This window comes from Morone saxatilis, unplaced genomic scaffold (genome assembly GCF_004916995.1).
Source record: "Morone saxatilis isolate NCDOM2014 unplaced genomic scaffold, NCSU_SB_2.0 Contig2, whole genome shotgun sequence".
Lineage (NCBI taxonomy): Eukaryota > Metazoa > Chordata > Actinopteri > Moronidae > Morone > Morone saxatilis.
The window spans coordinates 13,422,187-13,428,722 of NW_023339762.1; positions in this window are offsets into that span (position 1 = coordinate 13,422,187).

Sequence of the window (6,536 nt, forward strand, 5' to 3'; positions counted from 1 at the left end):
GAAGGATTTATTGTGCTTTGAAATTGTTTGTATGAATTGAATTGAATGAATTGTTTGTGGTAAATGTCTCTCAGAGCGTCTTTGCTTATGTCAGCCTCTTTCCATCTTAATTGTGGCAACCGGAACATCCTTGCAAAAGCTTTTGGATCCTCTGTATAGTAACAAATCTTAAGGGAAGATCACTGAACAACATACATTCAAGAAGGCTCCTTTGTTCTCATTGTGTCTACAGTTACAGGAGTAGGATTTGTAGTCTTACGACTGCAGTTAGAGAAACTTGTGTAAAAGCCCTTAAAATAATGTTTGAATTTTTTTGGTAGTTTGGGGTCACTGCAGAGGATTGATGTTGTAGTATTTACCTCTTTGCGCTAGTGTAGTCTTGCACCACTACATCTCATCTTTCCTCATAAAAATTCCTACCAGGAAAAAGGGAGAAGAGAGCGAGGGATGGGGGAGAGGTGGGGATGAGGGGCTCCTTGTTTAGTTTGTTTTAGCCCCCTGTTTGGAGAGGAAACTTTCATTGCTTGATGATTTATGAGTGGTTAGACTCTCAGGGGAATTAGAGAGTCCTTTTCCTCCATGTAATAACCCACCCTATAACATAAAACTTACGTTTCTCCTTTGTGTTGTGTTTATCCAGTGTGAAAGGTGTTAGGTCCGGTGGGGAGTTGAAGGGCCCGGAGAAGCCCCTGAGGACCGTTCAACAGAAACCATACCGGAGGCAGACGATTCACATCTGCTGCGATGTGACCACAAAACCCATTGTGAAAATGTGAGAATCTAAATCTACTCAACAACACAGTTTGATACACAGGAAATGCAGTAAACCAAATAATACTGCAGCCCACAGTAACAGCCCTGCTATTGTGGCATAAAAAGATTGAATTGTCCCAGAGAACCAGTAGACTCAGAGTCGACCGGGCAGCCTTTGTGACGCACAGTGTGGTGCCCACGACCCAGCACGAAACAGGAAGTGAGCTGGAAAGGCCAGGATATTAGTCTGTTGGGATGGGTCGTTTCTCAGGCCGAACATCACCACTGTCTTGAGAGATCTCTTGTGCTCTGTGACTCACTTGGCAAGCATGTGCTTTCAGTCTACAGGACTTTCATTTAATTGATGACTACAAATAGATGGCCCAAGCTCTCCCATGCGAGACCACAAAGTGCTCTATGGTTACAAAGGAGAAGAGTAATGTTTAGAAGCCAGCTGTCAGCCAAATGATAGTGACTGTATGAGGCAACTTCATTTTTCCTCATCAGATATCTTTGTTTTGTTTTGTTTTTTAACTTTCTCTGTTCTCCCTATGTTTCTGATGTTACAAACTTTCCTCTCAGCTGGAGGCTAATGCAGCACTTAGCTCCTCATTTTCTCACCCTGTGGCCTTCACTGTTGAGCTGTCATCTCTGCCTGTCAATCAGGTCCAGAGTGACCTGTTGCACATGAGTCCATGAGAGGTCAACTGTTGTGTATGTCTGACCTTTGAGCTCTGCAGCAGGAGGGCTTCTTGTGCAAATGTACTGAACAAGGCTGGACTTGAGTGCACAATAAATCAGAGGGATGCTTTGCCGCCCCCATATTCACAAGATTCATAATTGAAAGCATATTGTCGAGAGGAGAGACAAAATTCTGCTCCGGCGCAAAGAGGTTGAGGGGGTTAGAAACACAGCCTGATAACAAACTAAAAGAGTGTTACGAGGGAATCAGTGGACAGGCTCTAGTGTTGCCTCTAGCTGTACACAACTAGAGGAATCAACAGGGTGAGTCATTTCATTGCTACAGCATGCCAGCTGACAGTTGAAGCATGTTATATCAGACATATTATTTATGTGCTACCATATGCGTTTTGTAAATGCAAATAAATAAATAAATTATAAACTTAACCAATATGGTCTTAGACATAATGCTTCTGCAAATATGCACTTTTATATTTTCCTGTTACTTGAAGGGTGCTGCTTTTCTACAACAGTACACGAGCGCTGCTTTAACCCACTAACCCAGTGACTGGATCAACACCACTCACCTCTTTTAGCCTGCCCAAACCTTCACCGTGTGTCAGTACCACTTTAAATCCTTTCCCTCCCTGTTTATGTTAGCATGTCAGAAAGCCACACTAGACATTTCCACACACTAATAAACTGGAGTTTTATTAGTGGGAGTCAGTGAATGATGTGAGCCATCGTGAGGCTGTCTCCATGGTTACATACCACAGAGATGCCTGTCAGGCAGCTGGTGGGCCATGGCTGTTTGGTGGCCACTGTCAACTGATGGGAAAATGAAAAGAGTGGCTGGAGACAGACCACAGATTAACAAAGCAAGCTAATACCTTCTCACACATGGGAAGATACTCGCTCTGATGACATTCATTGTGGTTATTTGCTAAATGAAAAATATGGATAATAAGACGTCTCAGCAACACTAGAAGTCACAAAGGTTTCATCAATCATTCAATCAGTCAAACTTTATTTGTAGAGCACCTTTCATACAAGTTCAAGTGCAGTTCGAAGGGCTTCACAGATGGTTGACAAGATGAAAAATAAATAAAAACTAGATAAGATACATTTAAAAACACACTACAAAGATAAAAATGACAATTAAATACAATAAAATAGACGTACCTGGTATAACAGTAAATATTGTTTAATAAAAACTACGTTAGAAACTAGATCTAAGAAAGACAAACAAATAAAACCAATAAGAAGGGTGGAAATATAATATATAAAACAATATTAATAGCAATAAAGTAAAAATTTAAACAATGATGTACTGCTAAATTCTGCAAGGTGGTTATGATGGACTGGTTACCTTGCATACCTGCTCAAAATCAGTTGCTGCTGGGGTTGTAAAAAGGAGTGATGAGGAAAAATGCAGCACAGACTGAAGTTCAAGGTAATTACCACAAAAATATTATAGCTCATGAAAGCTTTTATTTTTGCCAAATCATGTTGTGTCCTCACAGCTTGGTAGCAAATGTTCCTGAGATCCAGTGCTGGTCTGGGAAAAGACCACTCTGCCTACATACTTTAATAAAAGTCTCACACTGTTTCTTGCAAGTAAGCCATCTAATCACACACACATTTTGATCATGTATGAATCGTGCATTTGCAAATTTACAACACTGCAGATGTGCTCCACAGTATGAGCATCAAAAGAGATTAAACAGATTTCCTTGATAGATTTTAAGATAAATTGATAGGAAAGGCTGGCCCAGAGCCAGATAGCCCATTAGAAAGAGCTCAGGAGAGTAAGTTATCCCTGCTCCTCTCTCAGTAAACCTCCACTCTGATCTCACCTCTGTGCCAAGTCCTCCTCCTACACTTACCTCCTATTACAGACACAATGACCTGTCAGATCCTGTGATGCAAGGACGCGGTGACATGCAAATAAACATTTTGAGTTTGATTTATTTCCGTCATTCTGAGTTATGTCCTACAATGTGCATACTATGTCACAGCGAGTATCTCTTCAAAACACATTTTTAGCTCAGACAGTACAATCTTGTCTTATGCTCGGCACATCGTCCTAAAAACAGATGTCACTGCTTTTAGATCAGTGGTATATTCAGGCTTCTTTGGAATTGGTTTCTTATGTGTGTCGAAAGTTTAGCTTAAATGTGAGCTGTTTACTGGCATTCTTGGCTTGTAATCAGGGACGTTTTACTGGACAAAGTGATGTATGTTGAGTTCCTTCCTCTTCAGCCGCCTGCTCCTCTCCACAAAGCTGTGCTGAGGGGCAGTGGTGCTGACTTATGGCCACAGCAGGAGTCTGCTCCGCCTTTTATGTCCCTTAGGACAGCATCAATATATAAAACTTCTGCTGGCTTTTTTGATTTACAACATGTCACTTGAAGTTATTTGAGTGAGGTAGACTTTGGTTAGTAGCAAACATGGCCAGTCTGAATTTACATGTCTGTTAGGAGAGTGGGTTTTTTTTGACTGGTCAGCATGCTTGTCATTTTACTTTGGCTCCATTCCTTTACAGTTCATAGGAGTGAGTGGAGAAATTTGATTTACAGTGCAAGCATCAGCCTTATTTCCAAACCAAAGGGATCATTTAACACTGTAAGCCAGAGTGTCAGCTCTAAAATATGACCCATAAGAATTTTTTTTGCTGAAAGCTGATATAAACGCTGATTTACAGCCTTGGCCTTCCTAACGATGGTCCTTAATGAGCAGCTCAAGCATCCACTTGTTTATGGAGCAGGCTGATTGACAGGCCAACCAATGGAAAAATAAAGTAGTGAATGAGGAATTGGATCTGTCCCCTCTTTGCCATATCAGCAGGGCCCTAATGTAGTGAGGTGAACTTTGAAGTGCCCTAATGGTCTTCATGGTCCCTTAACCATGCAGGCTTCTATTAAGGGTGTCAGTGGAGCCTGGCTGGAGCAGCGTGACCCATTAGATTTAATGAGTGCTGTTCAGGGCACAGTGGGCTGCTCTTCTTCTTCTCTGTGAGTGTTTATTTATGTCATCTGCCTGCGTTTTAGACAGAATGGGAGTGCAGAGGCAGGGGGAATGTCTCTTTAACTAGTGGCCCATTTTGTCTCTGATCATATCAATTCCACGTCAGTAAGATGGTCTCATTGAGGTCATGATTGCTGCCTAAAAGTTTTAATTTGCTCAGATATATCTATATACTGTATTGAAGACCAAAACCAACTCTAAAATTGTCTCTGTAGCTAAAGCCTGATATGGCTTTATCCTCTGTGCCATAGACCCCCATCATGGGGCTTCGTTACGATGAACATGGGCAGTGTAGTTTATTTTAAGTCAATCCCACATGCTGCTGCTGTAAATACTCGCACCCCCAAATCCTCCTCTGAAAAACGTTCCCAATAAATGCGCAATTTAGTCCAGCTAAGAGCAACATTTGCTAAATACTACAGTGTCCAGCTGTTTTAGGAACATGTTATACCTTTTTCAGAAATTATATATTTGTTTTTAAAGATTTACGTCTTCAGTAGGAACTAGTGGGCTTGTGGTTGAGAGCCACAGACATGCCAGGGAAGTTGTAAAGTACAGAGAGACGGACTAAGTCATTGTCAGTTATGGTCTTAACATGGGATTTGTTGACAATAAAACATTTTTTGAGTATGTATTGTGCATTATAACAGCACTGTAAAACTTTTTATGTTGTTTTGTTATGTTAGTTAAGGTTATTGTTATTACCATTGATATTTATGTCTCAAAGGACATAACAGGGGAAAAGGTTATTGCATGATTAGTATTTCATTTGATATGTACAAGCCACTAGGTCTTCTTCTACCTGCATTTCTATTGATGATCTCCAAGTCCTCGACTAGAGCTGGAGGCTTTAGCGGGTGACAGCAGGCTTCTCTTCAGTTTTCCCATTCTCGTGTGATCAGAGTGCTCCAGTTAAACTCTTGCACAACTGTGGAAAAGACAGCAATTGTTGCTGGGAGCGAGCAGAAATGGGAAAGCTCCAACATTCTTTCTAGGGCAAAGACCACAGCAGTGGCAAGATGTGAATTGGCACAGGTTATCTTATCTTTTTTTTTTTGTTCCTGGCCATGCCTTCCCTTTGTCTAACGTGAGAGTTGTCCTAAGTGGTTGTGCATTCTGTGGATGATATTCAGCACAACGTTTGAAATAAAGAGATTGATTACAGACATAGTTTTTGTTGTGTAGGAAAGAAGTTTTGAAGTGATTATGAATGTTTTTTTTCTGAAAACTGTTTTGTTGCATGATTGAGCTCGTATTGCAAAAACAAAGAACATCTGTGTGAAATGATGTTGCATACTGTATTGCATGACGGGTTTCTATCGCTCTGGCCGTAGCTAGACTGTTAGCCAAAGACCACCTGGAGGTATTTAAGGCCCATTCAAACTATTAGGCTCAACTTTGGGCCTAATGGCTTGGGCAGAGCATCCCATCTGGAAGCTGCTGATGCGAGAAAAAGAACGGGATCACATATCATCCACCTTCAACCACACACACTCACACGCGCACATGGACGCGTGCGCACACACATATTCATCTCGAGTCAGTCATACATCAGTTGTTTCTATAGTTTCCCTATGCTTGTTGAATGTATTAAGCACTGCACGTGAGTATCTTCACTGGTCTGATGTTGCTAGTCAGTGGTTCAAAATAACAATATAATATTCATGACAATAAAGAAAGCAAAGTTACAGATTGGGGAAAACATCCTCCGTTATTATTTATTAAAGGAGTACTAGAGGGTTCCAAATCCACCTCTAAAACTCACTAATTAAAACATTATATATTGTTTGTTTAATCTGCACACTCTAAGGTTTTATCGCTCAAAAACTCAGTGTGTCCTGATATACTCCCTATATGCTATATAGGGGACTATATTTACCCCCCACCATATTATTTTAGTGTCCAAAGTCTGAGTGAAAAATAAATGCTCTATATAGCACCCTAAAAAAAGTTGTGTCTGTGGCACTACTTAATGTTGCCGTCACAATCCCAGAATGCAATGTGCCGCCTTTTATAGATGTGAAAATTACAGTTGTGTGGCGCTACACTGGTGGCCAGGCAACAAAAGCAAACCC